Below are 20,485 nucleotides of genomic sequence, written 5' to 3'. Positions count from 1 at the left end.
CTTCTGTCACCCATCAAGTCACGACCTGGCGTCGTGTGGATTACAAACCTATGGGACTTCGCTTTGTTCATAAGTTCCGTCTTTCCACCATCCGTGGTTCTACTGGGGAGTCTTTTGAGCATTTTCTGGACTGGCAATTTGAGGACTCGATGGCTCATTTCCAGCTCCATAGTACAGGGGCTCGATCCAAGGTGCTGCGTCCCTTACCAGACGTTGAAGACTCCCAGGTCCACATCCGCAATCTTGAAGAACGCCTGCACTTGATGGAAGCTCGGGCAACTCAGGCTGAAAGGGAGTTGGAACATCACCTTCAATTAAAGATGCAGCAGGAACAAGAGGATGAGGAACCCTACAACAAGGAATGGGATTTACAGGAGATTCTCAGTGCTGAGGCTTCCCACCAGCTCCCACCTCCAGATTTTGATGTCCAGCTGGCAGCGGCCCAGGACTAGGGTTGCCGGGAATACCGGGAATCGCAAGGAGCCGCTTTGAAACAAGCCAAATTTGAGTTGCAACAGGCGCGTGAATGCTTGTTTGAGGAGCAAGCACGCCAACGTTGTGAGATGGCCCTTGCTGCTGACCAGGAACGCCAAGCACTATTTCAGGAACTACAACAGGATCAGGCCTGTCTACAAGAAGAACGCACTTGATGGGGAAGTGGCCGAATGATATGTGGAATAATTCAATCATGATTTGGATGAGTTGGCGTCCCTATGTAATCTTTTGCAAGGACCACGTCTGCGTTTTGAGGATCTCCATGCTAGTGCCCAGGCGAAAAAAGAACTCAAAGTCCTGCGCCAGGGTGCCAAACCGTTTGCCGAGTGTGCCTGCCAATTTAGAGCTTTGGCAAGGAAGATTAATGATTGGCCTGATCGCATGTTGGCTGAGCTGTTTTATGATGCCATCCATCCGTAGATCCGTAGATGGGCTGTGATGAATCAGGAACCATGTACCATGGCGGAATGGATTGCGGTGGGGAGTGAAATTGCTGCCCGTCTCGGTCGGTCAAAGGCAGTAGACGCCAAGGCTCCCCCGCCTAGATGGCCATCCGCCCCTGCTCACTGTCCGCCCAGCTTACGGGCGAATCAGTCTTGGATCGTAGACCGGTTGGGTTTATGTCTCTACTGCGGAGAAGCTGGCCATATGGTCGCAGCCTGCCCTAAGTAGTCCAAGTCCACTCCATTGACTACCAAGCCAGTTACTAGAGCTCCAGCCTCAAAGGCTCCTAAAGGCCCCAAAACTCCTTGTGGCAGTTCCAAAACCCTAGCTGTGGAGGATTCTGATTTCACGGATGCCGAAGACACTGATTTGGGCAACAGTCTAACAGCTTCGGCTTCCAAGGATGATGTGTCCAAGGATGTGGTGAGTGAAGGCGGTTGCCCCATTACCCTTATTACGATTCTGTCTAACCCAGCCAAGAATACCCGTATAATAGCCAGAGCCCTGCTTGAGTCAGGCTGCTCCCACTGTCTTATGTGCCCGGAAGCAGCCGAAGAACTGGGATTACAAATCATACCTTTGCTCAAACCAATTCCGTTTAATCAAATGGATGGCAGCCCTCTCGGTGGAGCACCGGCACGTTTTAAAACAGAGTCAGTGCTCCTAGAGTGTGCAGAACATCGGGAAAGACGTAGTTTTATATTAGCCCCTGTCGCACGATATCCCATCGTTCTGGGCATGGCATGGCTCGAGGATCACAACCCATCCATCCACTGGACCTCCCACATTGTGGGGTTTACTGATCTGCCTTGTGGAGACCACATGTGTAATGAACCTGATATAGGGATCCCAGACAGCCAGGCAAGTGCTTCCTTTACCACAAACCCCGCTGCAATACCTAGAGTTCTGGAACAGTACTGGGACCTTTCCAAAGTTTTCGAAGAGACTGAATGTGATCAGCTCCCCCCCCCACCAGGATGCTGACTGTAAAATCAAATTATTACCCGGTGCCAAATTGCCCAAAGGTTGCTTGTATCGTATGAGCCCGCCTGAGGAGGCACAGTTGCAGCCTTATCTGGACAAAAATCTAGCCAGGGGGTTCATCCAGAAAGCAACCCAAAATACATATGCCGCCCCAGTTTTGTTTGTTAAGAAAAAGGATGGAACTTTAAGATTATGTACCGACTATTGGGGCCTTAATGCGGTTTCTGCATCCAACAAGTATCCACTTCCTCTGATCAAAGACTTGCTTGCTGCATTGCGATCCGGTAAAGTTTTCACCAAATTGGTTATGCGGGAAGCATATTATCGGGTGCGGATTGCTGGGGGCTATGAACATTTGACTGCATTTAAAACAAAATTTGGACAATATGAGTATCTTGTTATGACTTTCGGGTTAAGTGGAGCCCCTGGGGCTTTTATGTCACTGATCAATGAGGTCCTCCAGGATTTATTGTTTCAGGGAGTAGAAGTATCTGGATGATGTACTTATCTATTTATCTGGATGATGTGCTTATCTACTCCAAAAACGAGGTTGACCATGTCCAACTGGTCTGCAAGGTTGTCAAATTTTCGCTTGACCACTCATATGTCCAACTGTCCAACTGTGCCTTTCACCAAACTAAATTGGACTTTCTGGTTACCGAGTATCAGCAGCAGGTATTGAGATGGATCCGGCCAAAGTCAAAGTAGTTGTGAACTGGCCGGCCCCCACCACCCGCAAACAGTTGCAATCCTTTTTGGGTTTTGCTGATTTCTATTGAGATTTTATTCCCCAATTCGCTCAATTGGCATTCTTGACTGATTTGCTGCAGACCAAACATAAAGATCCGGCGGCTTCTAGACCAGGAGTGCCTCTCCTCTGGTCTTCTGCTTGCCAAACCGCTTTTCAAGCGCTGAAAACTGCTTTCTGAGCCCATTTTGATTCATCCGGATCCTACTTGCTCTTTCATAAGAACATAAGAACAAGCCAGCTGGATCAGACCAAAGTCCATCTAGTCCAGCTCTCTGCTACTCGCAGTGGCCCACCAGGTGCCTTGGGGAGCTCACATGTAGGATGTGAAAGCAATGGCCTTCTGCGGCTGTTGCTCCCGATCACCTGGTCTGTTAAGGCATTTGCAATCTCAGATCAAGGAGGATCAAGATTGGTAGCCATAAATCGACTTCTCCATAAATCTGTCCAAGCCCCTTTTAAAGCTATTGTCCGGGTGCGGGGGTAGCCCCGCCCCCCTCCCCGGCCTTGAGCCCCGCCCCGCCCCCGCCGCCAGGGGACGACTCACCGGCGTCGTGGGAGGCTGCTGGACCAGAGCCGCCACGCCGCCGCGCCGACGGCTCCGGGGATCGCCCGACTCCTCTTCCAGCTGGCAGGGCATGCGGAGGCTCCGCCGGCAAGGAGCGGCACGTCGGTCGGTCGGCAAGGGAGCCGGGCCTGCACCTGGCGAGCGGCACGTCGGGTCGGCTCGGGCAAGGAAGCGCCGGCTCGCACGAAGAGCTCCTGCCGCCGCTGGCTGCGCAAGGGGCCACAGACCGCGCTGCACCAGGCGGGCAGGGCCAGCTGAGTCCTCTTGGGCTGATTAGGGGCGGCGGCAGGGAGAAAGGAGGCGGGGAGGCGGGGTTTTCAACCCCCCGTTAAGGAGCGAGGGGATAAGAAGGAGGAAGTCTGGCAGAGAGGGGGGAGAGGACAGGAAGGAGTGGGAGCATGTGCTGGGAAGGAGAGTTGGAAAGAATAGGGAACAGGCAGGGGAAAGTCCCGGAGGAGAACCCTCCAGAGGGGGAAGAGGAGAAGAGGCCAGAGAGCAAGGACAGGGAAGAGAGGAGTGACGGTGGGCAGGGAGAGGCTTCAAAGCTGGTGGGAGAGAGAGAGAGGAAGAACAGAGCTGGGCTGAGCAGGGAGGCTTCCCTGCTCGCCTGGCCTAGAGTGCTGCGGACCCTGGGCCACCTGTGGGTGGCAGGGGCATCCTGTGGCTGAGACGGCTGTCTCAGCTAGTCCACTCCCCGGAGAACGGGAGTGAGGCCGGCAATTCCAGCTGCCGGGCAGGGGACGGTGGGTTGGCAACCGGGGTCCCGGAGGGGACCCCGCCCCGGGCGCAGGACAGCTATCCAGGTTAGTGGCCATCACCACCTCCTGTGGCAGCATATTCCAAACACCAATCACACGTTGCGTGAAGAAGTGTTTCCTTTTATTAGTGTAAAGGTTTCAATGGTGTTGATGGGAAGGGCAGCTGCCTAACCTTGAGTACATTCCACAGCCCGGGCGATGGGCCAGCTTCATCGTGGAGACTTTATCTCTTGGCCGGAGATGAGGTCTCGTTCCCATGGGAAGCGGGGAGGGGGGATGGGATGGATAGGTTAACCTGTGCTTCCTGGCGGAAGTCATTCCTGCCACTGCGTGTGCCAGGCTTTCTAAGATGTCTGAATAGCGGTCTTTTTCACGAAGAGCCTTTTATTTCTGCTTCTATGGGGCTGTTACATTGTGGCAGGAATCTTAATTCATCTATATCCCTAGTGCAGTGGACCTCCTGGTGTCTCGGCATGGAGAGGTTGAATGTTTCTGGGAAGGTCACGGTAGCTTAAAAGAGGGGCTGCTTTCCCTTCTGGATCCTGGAGAACCCGGTGAGGAAGCGAGATACCGCTGGTGACTCTTTCCGTCAATATCCAGCCTGAGTCTTCCTTTACTCCGTTGGAAGCGAGGGGCGTGGCGCGGCGACGCGAGGAATTTACGCTTGAGTCGTTTGGGCTATCTATGGATCGGCGCCTGTGGATGGGTTCTACCGTTTTTGGTATGGATTACAAACCTCAGATGCAGCCTGTCATGGAGGGAGAGCCGGGCCTGACCACCTTTCATCACGGCAGCCCAGGAGGTCCATTGAGCGATTCCTGGACCATTATTTTGGTGATGCTCCCAAAAAAGAACCACCGTGGCACAGCACTGGGGCGGTCGAAGGACACTAAGGACTAAACAGGATTGGGAGAATTATCGTACCGTCTTCGATCCGGACCCCCTGATCCGGGTCAGCGGTACCTGAGGAGGTGCCCCAGGGCACGGTGGCTACCGGTGTCTCGATGTCTACTGGCTTCCAGGCGGCGAGTCGAAGAAAGCCTGCACTCCCAGCGGATCTGTTCCCTCTCCCGCTCCGAAGAAACTGGGATGAGGAAGTGGGCCGACCTAGCGAGATGCCAAACATGGAACCGTGAGCGCCAGCGGGAGGAGAGCGGGCACAGCGCTGCAACAAGCGAAACCTGCAGAGGACGGGGAACAACAGCATAAAAGTCCAACTTTCGAGTTGGACGTGCCAAGATGAAAGCTCCGCGACAATATGCGCGGAATCTGTCAGTCCATGATAAAGGTCCTGGAACACTCAAGCTGGATTTACAAGCGGCAGCGCGTTCTGAAAAAAAAGACGCGCCGCGCAAAGTGGCTTACCGCAGCTATTAAGCGGAGCCGAATTGGCTAAGTGGAGCGAGAAAAAAGCAGCTCTGCATGCGCACCAGGATGCATTAAACCCGCAAGGAGAGCTGGCTGCGGAGAGGAACTGAGGAAGCAGCAGACCAGGAAGCTAAGAAGTTGAGTCGCTGTCACTGATACTGCCGGCGCCAGAACGCGCTGGTGACCCTGCCACCTTCCAGGACCAGCTCCACGGGCATCCAATCAGCATTATGCCGCCACCGATTCCGTAGCCCCGGTGCAGCCGTTGCCGCTTAACCTGCTCAACCTAGCATCCGCGCCGCCCTGCAGGCGCCGAAACCATAAGAGGAAAGGGTTACCACAGGCCCCGATACCTGCCCGTTCGATGGGACGGCTTCCAAACTCCCTACTTCATCTTACAACTTCGATGCCCACATGGAGGACTATGATGATTTATACCCGGTCTGGCCTTGAAAAATACGGGACTATCGGCTCAGTCCTGGATGGGGCAGCAGCCGACTGGTTTGTGACTCTTTTTGGATTTGCAAGATGAAGACTCTCGCCGGTGCCCATATTCCTCCAAACCTTAAAATTTGGCTGCAAGATCAGGCGAAAATGAAGCTATCCGCACCATCAAAACTATTCAGCAGGGCAACCCGCTTCGTTTGCAGAATTTGCCCGTGAATTTCGATGGCGGCTGCTCGACTCCCTCTGTAATGAGTGGCCTGAGCGCATGATAACACCTACCGGATGCTGTTGGCGGCAAGCTGCGTGAAAGCGGTGTTTTAATTGAGGTTCTCGCGCACTATTGCTGGGTGGATCAGTTGGGATCCCAGGTATCTCGCTTGGAATGCATTTCGTGCGAGGCCTTACGCCAAACACTCATTACAGCCAAAGCCCAGCGCTACGAGACCACCTCTGGCGCCGTCGCCCGACTGGGATTGTGTCTTTACTAAGGAGGACCAGGTCATCTAGCGTAACTGTCGAAGAAACAAAAACCAACGCTCAGCCAGCACTATCTGCAAAGCCACCACGCCGTCGGGGCCGCCCCGGCGGAGCTCATCTAAGCGGTCATCGAAGGCGACCGGAGGAGGAAGCAGCTGTTTTGCCTTTCTTCAGCCCCATGGACATGGGTCGACTCTGGCGGTGAGTGAAGGCGGCTCCAATACTGTCAAAGCGTTTCACAGCCCAACCCGCTAAGCATACTTCGCATTATAGCCTCGGCCCTTGTGGATCTGGCTGCTCCCATTGTATCTGACCCCAGGTGGCTTGAAGAGGTAGGTCTGGACCAAATTCCCCTGGCTAAGCCCATACCATTCCACCCAAATGGGCCAGCAGCCCCTCGGGGAGCGGACGGCCAGTTCAAAACACAACCGGTTCTCCTCCGTTGCGCCGACCATTGGGAGAAAATTAGTTTTATTTTGAAGCCAGTGATAAACGCTCCATAGTTCTGGGCATGCCATGGTTATTGTTACATGAACCAAAAGTTCATTTGGAAAGAAAGGATCTTAGAATTCGCGACTCCTGCGGTGAACACATGGTGGAAACTCAACTTCTCCTGACACACCCCTCTCACCGGCTTCATCCTTGATTGCTCCGATTCAGTAGCATCCCCGCGGTACCAAGATCTAGCCAGAGTTTTCAGGCGCAAGAATGCGATCAGGGGCCACCCCACCGAGACACTGACTGCAAAATCGTTATACAGCCCGGTATGGCTGCTAAGGTAGAATCTACCGTATGAGAGTCCCAATGAGGAAGACCGTGCCTTGAACCAGAACCTCGCTTCCGGCGGGTTCATCGCGGTACCAAACACACACTGCAGCTGCTCCGTTTGTTTTGTAAAAGAAAGATGGGTCTTTCACGACTTTGCCTGAATTATCGGGGTCTCAATGCAGTCTCCCTGTCCAATAAAGGCTCCTTTGCCTTTGATCAAGGACCTGCTAGATGCATTGGGCAAAGGCATCTTACTAAATTGGACAGAGGGCTTGCTACAGGGTCAGAAATTGCTGAAGGCTATGAACGCTTGACTGCGTTTAACACAAGGAAGTTTGGACAGTTTGAATGCTTAATAATGCCATTCGGGTTAAGTGGGGCCCGGGGCTTTTATGGCCCACTTATCCAGCGAAGTTCTCCATGATTTATTGTACAAAGGGAGTTGTGGTATGCTTAGATGGCGTTTAATTTATTCACAAACCATGGAAGAGCATGAAGCATTGGTTGGAAGTATTGAAATGCTTGCTCCAACAACTCTCTCTTTGCCAAACTCTCCATCTGTTTCCGCAGACCTCTATTAACTATTTGGGTTACCGGATCTTTCGCCCGAGGAGAAAACTAAAATGGATCCTGCTTTAAAATTATTGGCCGGTCCTCAATGGCCTGCCCACCAACGTAAAGAACTCCAATCTTTCTAAGGTTTTGCTAATTTCTATCGTGACTTCATACCCCAATTAGTCGCTGAACTGACTCTCCCTCTCACAGACCTCTTAGCACTAAGGGTAAAGATCCACTGTCCATGTAAGCCGGGGCCCCTTTTCCTGGTCTGAAGAATGTCAAACAGCCTTTCAGCTCTTAAAGTCTGCTTTTTACCACGAACCCATCCTAAAAGCACCCTGACCCCAGATCTTCCCGTTTGTGGTTCCCGCGTGGATACCCCTCCCGGACAAAGCGCTTGGGGGGCAGCCCTGTTGCAGAAAAATAAAGATGGTAGAGCTGGTTCCGTGTATTGTATTTGTCAAAGAAATTCTCCGGTGCTGAACTCCAGCTGGACTGTGGGAGATAAAGAGACTGCGGCCATCAAAGTAACGCTCTCCACTTGGCGCCACTGGCTGGAGGGCTAAACACCCTTTCAGGATGCAGTCGGATCACAAAAAGCCTGGCGCTCTTTCCACCCCCCTCAAGATAATCCATAAAAACAACTCCCGTTGGGCGATTTCTTTTCTCGTTTCTCTTTCACAGTCCATTTTTCCCGGGAAAACCAATAAACTGGCTGGCCAGCTCAGCGCCCTACCGAGGAGGGTGGAGCTGCCTTATGAGACATTCCACGCACTGTTCTCTCCCCTCCCAGTTGGGAATTTTGCTGGCTCGTCACCACCCGATCTCAGGCGTCCACTCCCCTTCACAGCCATTCCCAGTCACCGTCTCTCCTTTCCTCACGCGGGAACTGAGGAGGGCCGAGGGCTGCATGAACCTCAGCGGAGGAAGGTGACTCCCAATTCTAACGTTTGGAGAATGGAGTTTGGCGGGAGAGTGTTGTGATGCGTCTCTCCCCCCCCTCGCCAAGCGGAGTTGTTGAAGCCTGCCGATACCGGCTTCGGCTGGACATTTTGGCTTTCTGAAAACTCGCCATTTTAGCCCGCCCGTCAGTTCTGAGGTGGTAGCGCAATGTAAGGAGACGATGGGGAAGGCATATATTAAAAGGTTACTCTGTTTGTTGCAGAAGCCAAAACATTCGGGAAGCCCCATGGGCTGTTGAAACCTCCGGTGGCCTCCAGCCCTGGGAAGTCATCTCCATGGATTTTTTATTACAGATTTACCGGAAAGTCATGGCAACCGCGGACGGTCTTATGGGTAGTGGTTGACTTATTTTTCTAAACAAGCTCTTTATTTTATTCCATGTGCTTCCATCCCCTCCGGCTCCTAAGTTAACCACGGCTGTTCTGCATTCAACATTTGCAAAAGTCTTACCGTCACTCGCCCCGTTAAGGTGGTCTCGACCATTATTTAATTCATTTCAAAGGTTCTGGAAGGCTTTTTTTTAGGGTTGTTAGGGCGGCCGTAGTCCGCACGCCCTACCGATTCAAAGTGACCGGTGAGTCGGGAAGAGCGAACAGAACCCTAGAGCAGTATTTCGTTGTTACACCAACTACCACCAAGACAATTGAGTGGAAGAGCTCATTCGTTCTAGCGAATCGCCTATAACAATCGCAGTTCATAGCGAGTACAAAGAAAACCCCTTTGAAATTGTGTCACAATGGTAAGCTCCTTCCCTTACGTTGCGCCAACTTCACCATAGCTTAACGGATCCTCAGAGTTTCAACAATGCGATTTCATCCCTAGCCGAGGGGTGGAAATGGGTCCAGACATGCCCACAACAGGCTAGGACTCCCAAAAGCTGCAGCGGATAAGCACCGCTTGGATTTCCCTCTCTGGTGTGGAAGCAGGTGTATTGTCTACCAAAATCTCCAGAGGCGTGCATAAATTTTTCCAAACTGAGCCAAAAGATTAGGTAGGACCTTTTCAGATTACCTAAAGTGATTAATGGTATGTCACTGCCGATTGGATTTGCCTAACTCTCTGTAGTAACATTCATCCTGTCTTCCATTTCAGTTTTACTCAAGGAGGCTCCAGCTTCGTGCCTGTACGACCCAGCGGCAGACCCCCCACCAACTAATATTGATGGCCCTGAAAGCACTTTCTGAGAGTGGTATGCATCCCTGGACTCTGCTTTTAATGCATAAAGCAGCTTGCAATATTTAGTCTCTTGGGTGGGATATTCACTCTGGGTATAATCCAATGGGTTTATTCGAAAATATTGACGCCCCCACCCACTTATTTCTGCCTTTCCCACCCCGGCGCCTTTCCGCGTAAACCTGGGGGAGGGGTCTTCTTTAAAAGGGAGGCAGAGTGTAAAAGGTTTCAATGGTGTTGATGGGAAGGGCAGCCGCCCTGACCTGGAGTACATTCCACAGCCGAGGCGATGGAGCCAGCTTCATCGTGCCGGAGACTTTATCTCTCTTGCAGCGAGGAGATGAGGGTCTCTCCGTTCCCATGGGAAGCCGGGAGGGGGATGGGATGGATAGAGTTATAACCTGTGCTTCTGGCGGGAAGTGTCATTCCTGCCACTGCGTGTACTTGAGCTTTCTAAGATGTCTGAATAAACGGTCTTTTTTTCACCGAAGAGCCTTTTATTTCTGCTTCTATGGAATTCCTTACAATTAGTTCTAATTCTTCCCCCCAGCATTTTCAATGAATGCCCCCTGGTTCTTTCGTAATGCATATGGATGCTTCTGATAAAGCTTTGGGGGCGGCATTACTTCAATGGGGCCTGGATAATAAACTGTACGCTTGTGCCTACCTATCTAAAAAGTTATCTGGCCCTGAATTAAACTGGACTGTGGGGGACAAGGAGACAGGGGCTATCAAGCAGGCTTTGGTTACTTGGTGTCATTGGTTGGAAGGCGCTTTGCACCCTTTCCAAGTGTGGACTGACCACAAAAACCTCTCCGCCTTATCCACCACTGGTAAAATGTCTGCAAAGCAACTTCGCTGGGCCGATTTTTTCTCTCGTTTCAATTTTACTGTCCATTATTTTCTGGGTAAAACCAATAGCTTAGCTGATGCCCTGTCCCGGTTGCCCGCAGATGCTGTTGAGGGTCCCTCCCTCCGTTCCGCCCCTCTCACGGTGCTCACTCCATCCCAGTTGGGGCTGGCTGTGACGTGCGCGCAAACCCGCCTTCTGCCTCCAGCGTCATCTGACATTGCTCCTACTGTTCCGCCCACTACATCAACTCCATCTACTGCTCCTGCTCACCCGTCCCTGCCCCCATCCCTACTTGATGGGTTTCGCCAGGCTGGCTTGGAGTAGGTTTCTAAAGAGGAGGGTGGGCCATGTTTCATGTTACTGAATGGCCTCTGGATGAAGGGGGACTGCCTGTATGTACCCCCCCCGGGACTGGCGGTTTTCCATCAGGCCATGATTCTAAATCGGCAGGTCATTTTGGATTTTTAAAAACATTGCATTTGCTCCATTGTCAATTCTGGTGGCGCACTATGCGCAAGGATATTGAGGCATGCATTCGGGGCTGTCCCATCTGTGCAGAAGCTAAATCCTCCCTGGGCAAGCCTCATGGCCTCCTTCAGCCTATCCCAGTCACTGCCAGACCCTGGCAGATCATTTTGATGGATTTTATTACCGATCTTCCAGAGAGTCATGGGAATACAGTCATTTGGATGGTGGTTGATTTGTTTTCCAAACAGGCACATTTTATTCCTTGTTCCACCATTCCCACTGCCCCGAAATTGGTGAAATTGTTTATCCAGCATATTTATCGCCTGCATTCTGCTCCGGATAAGATCATTTCAGATCGGGGCCCACAATTTATGTCTAAGTTCTGGAAATCGTTTTTGGCATTGTTGAAGAAGAAGAAGAGTTTGGATTTATATCCCCCCTTTCTCTCCTGCAGGAGACTCAAAGGGGCTTACATTCTCCTTGCCCTTCCCCCCTCACTACAAACACCCTGTGAGGTAGGGAGTCAGCCTGTTGGGGGTGGAGTCAGCCTTATCTTCTCTGACGGCCAATCTGAACGCATGAACCAGACTTTAGAACAATATTTGCATTGTTATACTAATTACCATCAGGATAACTGGGCGGATTTGTTACCTTACATGGACTATGCCTATAATAATGCTGTGCACAGCAGTACCAATAAAATGCCATTCGAAGTGGTTTCCGGCTATTCTGCTAAGCTCCTCCTTTTTCTGGGCCAAAGTCCTGTCCAGTTGCAAGCCTGGATCCAGGACATAGTTAACGGCTGGGATCCCATCCTTATTGCTCTGCAGAAAGCTAAGGACACTCAGAAGAAACAAGCTGACAAGCATCGCCAACCGTTCCCTTTGAAAGATGATGATTGGGCTTATTTATCTACCAAGAATTTATGAGGTGTTCATAAATACTCTAAACTGGGGCATAAATTCATTGAACCTTTCAGAATTGTTCAAGTTATTAATCATGTGAGTGGGTTAGATTTGCCTAAATCACTCAGCAAAATTCATCCTGTTTTCCATTTTAGTTTGCTCAAGCGGGCTCCCACTTTTGATGCCTGGCATGGCCTTCTGGATTGCCCTCCTCTGGTTCTGATTGATGGAGAGAAGCACTACGAAATCGACGCTATACTTGATTCCAGAATGCACCGCAACCGCCTCCAGTATCTTGTGTCGTGGGTGGGGTTTCCTGTGGGTCATGATCAGTGGGTGTAAGATTTGGATGTGCACGCTCCTCATTTAGTGTCTGCTTTCCATAAAGCATTCCCAGACAAGGTGGGAGGAGGAGGCTCTTAAGGAAGGCAAAATGTCAAGTGCTTGTTGTGTAACTGTGTGTATTGTGTGGTTCTACTTTGGTTCCTAGTCCGGTGCGCTCCCAAAACTGCTGTTGGCAGGCTGCCTGGAGTTCTGGCTGGGACATATTATCCAAGTCTGTATGCTATGTCTTATGAATTCTGCCTGTAAGAATATGCCTTGTTTCTGTTATCTGAGGAGGAGTGCCTCTGCTTTTATGTTCTTGCTGTAACTCTGAAGTCTCAGAGTTATTCTGCCTTTCTTTCTAATCTAACTTAGCCAGTAATTAAAGACCTCCGACGTGTGTTCGAGGAAAGGGAATGCGACAAGTTGTCGTCTTATTGTAAAGGATTCAATGGTGTTGATGGTGAAGTAACCTTGAGTGCATTCCACAGCCCGGGCGATGGGCCAGATGCATCGGCGGAGACTTTATCTTTGCGCGGGAGATGAAGTCTCCGTTCCCATGGGAATCAGGAAGGGGGGGATGGGGTGAATGGTATTATAACCTGTGCTTCTGGCGGGAAGTGTCATTCCTGCCACTGCGTGTACTTGAGCTTTCTAAGATGTCTTAATAAATGGACTTTCATTACCAAAGCCTTTTATTTCTGCGTCTATGGAATTCCTTACACTTATCAGAAAACTGTAAGATCGAACTGTTGCCAGGTGACAAACTACCCAAAAGCCGACTTTACCCCATGAGTCCCTCTGAAGCCCAGGTGCTGCAGGAGTTCTTAGATAAGAATCTGAAGCGGGTTTTTATTAAGTGGGTTACCAGTGAATTTGCGGCACCGGTGCTCTTTGTGAGGAAAAAGGATGGCACCCTACGGTTGTGCACTGACTACCGGGGACTGAATGCAATCTCTGCGTGTCATAAATACCTGCTGCTGCTTCTGATCAAAGACCTGTTGAGCTGTTTGGGGCAGGGCAAAATCTTCACCAAATTGGACTTGAGGGAAGCTTACTACCAGATCACCAAGGGCTCGGAGCGCTTGACGGCTTTTAACACACGGATGGGACAGTTTGCTTACTGCATGCTCCCGTTCGGTTTATCTGGAGCTCCTGGGATTTTTATGAGCTTAATTAATGAGGTGCTTGAGGAGTTTTTGTTCAAAGGGGTGGTGGTATATTTGGACGATTTACTGATTTACTCCCAGCCGGAAGCGCAGCATGTGGCCACCATTCGGGCTGTCCTCCAGCGGCTGCTCGACAATGACTTGTTTGTGAAGCTCTCCAAGTGTGTGTTTCACAAGGTAAAACTTGATTTTTTAGGATACCGCATTTCAAGCCAGGAATTGGAAATGGATCCGGGGAAAGTACGGGATGTGCTTCAGTGGCAGGATCCCCCCACACAGAGGCAATTACAATTGTTCCTTGGCTTTGCCAACTTTTATCGTGACTTTATTGTGACTTTGCCTGGCTGGCCCTCCCCCTCATCAACCTGTTATGCACCAAAGGTAAGGGGGCGGTGGCAAAGCCAGCGGCCCTGCTCCTGTGGTCTCTTGAGTACTGGGGGGCCTTTCAGGCACTTAAACAGTCCTTCATGTCCGAGCCCATCTTGCACCATGGCGACCCCTCCAAACCCTTTGTTGTGCATGTCAATGCCTCGGACAAAGCTATGGGTGCAGCCCTTCTGCAGTGGAGGGATGATGGGAGGTTGCACCCCTGTGCCTACCTCTCCCACACATTCTCAGGGCAGAGCTGCATCGGACCGTTGGGGACAAGGAGTCATGGGCAGTTAAGCACGCCTTGACGGACTGGCGGCATTGGTTGGAGGGCACCGCCCTCCCGTTTGAGGTGTGGATGAACCACAGGAATCTAGCGGTGCTCCACGCGCCAGGGAAACTCTCCTCCAAGCAGCTCCTCAGGGGTGATTTTTCCCCCATTTCAACTTTTTGCTACATTTCTTTCCGGGAAGTCCAATTGTTTGGCTGATGCCCTATCTCACTTGCCCAACACCCCTCCCCCCGGTGGCTCCTGTTCCATTCAGGACTGTGTTCTTCCCTTCCCAACTGGGCTTGCGGTGACTACCCATAGTCGTGCGTCGCCCCGCATCGATCCCCCTGTCTTGCTCACATCCCTGAAGGGTGCCTTGAGGGAGGTGGAAGCCCTCCTGGTACCCCACAAGGAGGGCAGCGACCTGCTAGAGAAATGGGGCAAGTTCTAGTGAAAGGGGGATCGGCTCTATGTGCCCCCTAGCGCACACCTCCTCACGTTGCAGGGTACCCACGAAGTTAAATCAGCAGGGCACTTTGGGTTTGTGAAAACAATGCATTTGGCTTGCAGGCAATTCTGGTGGCAAACTTTGAGGGGGGATGTGGAGATGTATGTCAAGGACTGCCCCAGGTGTGCGACTGCCAAGTGGGCACAGGGGAAGGTGCCTGGCCTCCTCCAACCCCTCCATGTGCCTTCTGCTCCCTGGAAAGTGATCTGCATGGATTTCATCACTGACCTCCCATCCAACAAAGGGAAGTCTGTGATTTGGATGGTTGTGGACTTGTTTTCGAAACAGACTCATTTTATTCCGTGCCCCTCGCTCCCGACAGCAAGCAAACTGGCCCAAATGTTTGTGACTCACATTTATAGGCTCCATGCTGCCCCCGACAAAATAATTTCAGACCGAGGCAGCCAGTTCGTCTCGCAGTTCTGGCGCCATTTCCTCAAGCTGCTAGGCACGGAGCAAGCACTTTCCTCAGCGTACAGATGGGCAAAGTGAACACACGAATGCTACCTGGAACAATATCTGCAGTGTTACATTAATTACCCCCAAGACAATTAATTGCTCCCCTTCGCTGAGTTTGCATACAATGCAGTGCATAGCAGCACGGGAAAAAACCCTTTGAGGTCATTTCGGGCCAGTCGGCTAAGCCCTTTCCATTCCTGGGAGAGGTGCAACAGGGGCCAGTGGAGCTTCAGGAATGGGTGCAGTGTATCCGGCAAGCATGGGGTCCCATGCAAAAGGCACTGGAGAAGGCTAAACAGGGGCACAAGTGGCAAGCTGATAAGAAATGGTGCCCCATCACTGTCACGGTGGGGGTTTGGGTGTATTTGTCTACCAGGAACTTGAGGGGGTTGCAGGGGTGTAGGAAACTGGGGCAGAAATATATTGGACCTTTTCCTGTGCTTAGGGTGATTAACCATGTGACTGCCGAGCTACAGTTGTCTAAGAATCTGAGATCCACACACCCTGTTTTCCATTGCAGCCTCCTCAAGAAGGCGCCCCCCTGGATGACTGGCATCCCCGGGCGGAGGTGCCTGCTCCGGTTCGAGTGTGGGGAGAGTCTCACCACAAAGTGGAAGCAATCCTGGACTCTAGAGTGCATCGCAACCGCCTGCAGTACCTGATTACCTGGACCCATTTCCCAGCTGGACACAATTAATGGGTGGACTCAGGACATGTGCAAGCCCCCTGCTTAGTGAAAACTTTCCACCGGGCTTATCCTGACTGCCTGGGGAGGGTGGGGGAGAGCTCTTAAAGGAGGCGGAATGTCAGGACTGAGCCTTTCAGTGCCAAATGGCAGGTAGGGCAGGGGGAGGCGGTGTACCATCCTCTGATGTGGGGCAAAAGTCCAGCGTCTTCCCCTCGGTGCCCCAGGGTATCCCTGACACAGATCTTATCAAAGGAAGGTGTGAACATTTCCTAGGCTTGCCCGTGGTGGGCTTGATTTTGAGGGGCTCGCCTGTAACTCCATCCATGTCGGACATTGGGCCGAGTGCAAGCTTGGTTGTAGATTTGTTCTAAAGCCTTTAATTGTCAGGATACCTAGTGGGTGCTGGGGCTGCTTAGCACTTCGGGCTTTGGGGAGATGGGAATTATATTCTGTTTACTGTTTCTAGCTGCTTTCACTACCAGGTGCTGGCCAAGATCAGCTCCAACGGACTCTTCCTCTTATCAAACTGCCTACATATTTCATTGCCTGTTCACATGGTGGGGGTTCCTCTCATGATATTACTGCTGTTTGTGTGCAGAAAAGTCAATTCTGGATTTTCCAAGCTGTCATCTGGATGAATAAACCTCTGTTCTCTACAAGGTGTTGCTTCAATCATTGAGTATCTGACATTAATTCAGAGCGTTGGTAACATCGTAAAAGAGGAATCTGGCGATTCCCACGCAAACTCCTTACCTATATCCCGTTGCCCCCTCCCACTGAACCGAATGGCTCCTACTCTCCTCTACAAACTACAGAGCATTCACTACAAAGCATTGTGAGCCTGGGAACAGTTCACACCTTCCTTTGATAAGATCTGTGTCCAGGATACCCTGGGGCGCCGAGGGGACGATGCCAGGCTTTCGCCCTACATCAGAGGATGGTACATCAGAGGATGCCAGGCCTCCCCCTGCCCTACCTGCCATTTGGCATTGACAGGCTCAGTCCTGACAAGTACAGAAAACATTCTCTACCAACACTTCTGATCATAGTCCATGGAACCATCTGCGGAAAAGCCAAACATATGAAAATAAACCTTATCTTTGAGAATTCTAAGCCCAAGGATAAACAAGTCCTCGACATGAGTTCCAAGGTTCAGCTGGTGCTAGAGAAGATGGAAACCAGTTGCATCCTTTTTTAAGGACTCCTCTTCAATGGGGTCTACTTTCCCTTAGGACTGACTGTACAGTCACAGTCCAAGTGATTTCACGGGTCTTGTCATTACAACCAGAATGAGCCCTACCCCTCTTCTGAAGCGAGTCTTTCCAGAAGCTGCACAGAGCCAACAAATACATTCCAGGGTTTCATGATGCTCAAAGTCCAGGTGAATGAGAGAGGAGATTTTCGGAGCTGCTGTGTTTTTCTCATGCAGTTCCCCACCAAGGCTGGAAAGTTGTGGAGGTCTTAGAGCATTAATTCCAGACTTCTTGCAAACCAGGCTCAACATGTCCCTCTGAAACTCAAGGGATTCTTCCTGCCTGGTCAAGCCAGAAAGAGCTCTCTGCAAAAGCTTTCCTCTAGCTGGGAGCCATTCCAGTGTGCTGTTTTTATCAAAACCACACAGCCCTGTCTGTGCCATTCAGTAGGTCAACTGGCTGCATACTGGAGGAGGCCTCCCCCTCAACTGGTGTATAAAGCAAAATTTGCTGAGGCCAGGGTGATTTTTGAGTTAACAACAGCAGATACTTTTGAATAACATCATAGTTCTACATAACAAGCCAACATGAGTAGATATGTTTAGGACTCTAACCTGCACAACATTGATGTCATATCTCAATGTCCTGAAAGCTTTTGAGGTGGAATGCCTCCGATGGCAGGGAAACAGAGCCTTTCTTTCTGCCCGCTGCATTTCAGCACTTTGGATTTGGAGAAAGCATCACCAACACGCTTGCCCTCCTCAGAAATTGCCTTCCAGCAGTCAATACCAACCCAGGAAGCCTTGGCTCTTGCTGGTGAGGAAGAAGAGAAGTGGGCTCAGCAGTAGTTACCTGCTCTGAGATTGGGCCCAGACCTGGTGTGTTTGGGTGGGAAGCAGTGCAGGCATCTAGGAGTTCAGCTGTATTTTCTCCCTTGACTCTTGCAGATTTGATCCTCCTACAGCTGGGGTAGGGAACCTGCGGCTCTCCAGATGTTCAGGAACTACAATTCCCATCCAGCTCCCTACCAGCAAGGCCAATTGGCCATGCTGACAGAGGCTGATGGGAATTGTAGTTCCTGAACATCTGGAGAGCCGCAGGTTCCCTACCCCTGTCCTACAGCAAGCTGAGCACCAGGGGCGGGGAAGGGGGGTGCGTACCAGAAATTGGCTTGTGTTGCTACTTGAGAGTCTCTCTGATATTCCTCAACCAGAACAAAAAAAGGGAGAACATTGATTCAGGGGGAATTGAGGAGACTCCACTCATCCTGGCGTGCTCTCGCTCTGTGTGTGTGTGGGGGTGGGTTCTTCTAGGCCAGTGGTGGCGAGTCTATGGCACTCCAGATGTTCATGGACTACAATTCCCATCAGCCCCTGACAGCATGGCCAATTGGCAGGGGCTGATGGGAATTGTAGTCCATGAACATCTGGAGTGCCATAGGTTTGCCACCACGGTTCTAGGCTATGAAAACATTTCAGGTAATGTCTAAAATTGGTTCAAACAGGCATTCACCAGTCACAGTTCTGGGAAAAGGGAGCTGACAAACTACATTCATGCCAAGAATGTGCTGCAGTGGAGCCCCAGAAGCCCACACGTAGGATTCGGGTGTCAGCGCTTGCCAGAGTGCAGGGCCCCAAGAGGTGAAAACAAGCAAACAAATAGGAGTGCCAAAATCCAGGATATTTTCCAGAAGCAAAAGCTGTTGGAGAGTTCCAGAAAGCTGAAAATCATTTTTGAACATGGAGCAAATAGGGCTGAATGGACTGAATGGAAATTACCTCCCACCCCCCTTTTTGACTTGGACTGAATGCCTTCCACTCAGACATTGCAATGGAAATATCTGTAGGGAGCACTGAAATTGCAGCTGACCCCATGCCCGTTCTGGCCGCTGCTGCCTTGAATCACAGGGAGCTACATATCCATCCCAGCATCCAAATTGGTGGTGTCCTCCCCAGGTGCACTCAGTAGACTCAATGAGACATCATCAGCTGCAAGTTCCCTGCTTGGAACTCAGTTCCCAGGCATGTGGGGCTCAATTTCAAGAAGGGAGAAGAAACTTCAAAATGGTCCTGGGGAGTACTATTTGCCCCATTGGGGAAATGATGTGTCCCCCATCAGTACAAGCGCAGCCCCAGTGGGGCAAATAGTGATCCAGGAACAATTTTTTAGATCTTGAACCTTAAGCCAATAAACAGACTTGGTAGTGTTGATCAGTTGCATTTATTGATGAGACACTGAAGCACCAAAGCTTGGCAAAGCCAGTTCTGACAAACCTGGGTTTTGCCATCCCCTTTATCTGAGATGTCAAGTCCCCCCTTCTGCTTTCCCAAGAGACACCCCAAGGTAAGAGAGAGCCACCTCTCTCTTCCTGCACTCATGAGATGACGGGTACAACTCTGTTTCCCGTGGGACTAAGGTGTCAAGGGAAGTCTAGTTATCTACAAAGTGTGTGAAGCCATTAAGGAAGGAATGCTCCAGATGGCAGTGGTAACATATAGCAGGCTGGTTATATATATATTTTAGCAGCATTGATTTGTAGCTTTAATCAGTTACGTTGAGTTAGGAATTCATCTCAGTCACACAGATATAATCCCCCTGATACCATTTCAGACAAACTGACTGAAGGACATCCCCTTTTCTGCAAGCATCTCAGTCCCAGTCTGAATGCCTCTGGCACTTGGGTTCTATACAGTTCTCAGCGAGGACAGCAACTGAAATGTGACTAAAGACATTCGGGCAGACTTAGGGAAGGCATGTGGGGAAAGTAGTATGCTACTAGGTTGGCAGGCAATCTGGTGGCTACAGAGTGCTGAAACCTGGGAGAGCATTCTTGTTCCAAAGAGAACCTTGTGTATCTAACTGGGTGCATGCTCCATTTTGTGTGTCACTGTTAAGGGAGAAGCCGAAAAAGGTACTGAAAACTTGCTAATCCCCCCCCCCCCTTCTTCATGCTTGCAGAGCAATTCTTCTCATTGGAAAAGTTCATGTTGAGAATTTTTTAAGAATGACTCCATGTGGCCCAGCCTTATGTTGAGTGAAAATCCGTGTTCATTAACTTCCAGCCCAGGCTCAGATTAATTTCCCTGCGACCCCTGCACTGGGCAACATCCTTCCAGTGGGAGCTCCATCTGTGGAGGGGGACAGGTCAGGCTTTGTTCAGCCCTGCAGGCTGCCTTTGTTGACAGAAGATCACCTTACTTGTGAAAAGTTCCCTTCAGCTCACTCCTGTTTTCCAAAGAAGCCAAAGGCGCCTCGGGAAACAGGGAGGGGAGGGCAACCAGCCTGTAAACTCTGGCCCTTACAAGACTTGTTCTGCTGGGTTAGACAGAGCTGGCTTAATCGACTCTCATATTCTGTTCCATGGAGCTCATCAGCAGAACACAAAGACGTCCACAGTGGTTTATGCTCAGCAGCTGTACTGCCTCTGTACACGGAATTTCCATTTGTCTAATGGCTGCTCTAAGAAGCCCCATGGCACAGACTGGTCATCTGATCAGCCATATCTGTGTCCATAATAGTGGCTTCAC

Source organism: Sphaerodactylus townsendi, unplaced genomic scaffold, assembly GCF_021028975.2.
Source record: "Sphaerodactylus townsendi isolate TG3544 unplaced genomic scaffold, MPM_Stown_v2.3 scaffold_21, whole genome shotgun sequence".
NCBI classification, from domain to species: domain Eukaryota; kingdom Metazoa; phylum Chordata; class Lepidosauria; order Squamata; family Sphaerodactylidae; genus Sphaerodactylus; species Sphaerodactylus townsendi.
This window is presented reverse-complemented; position numbering follows the sequence as displayed.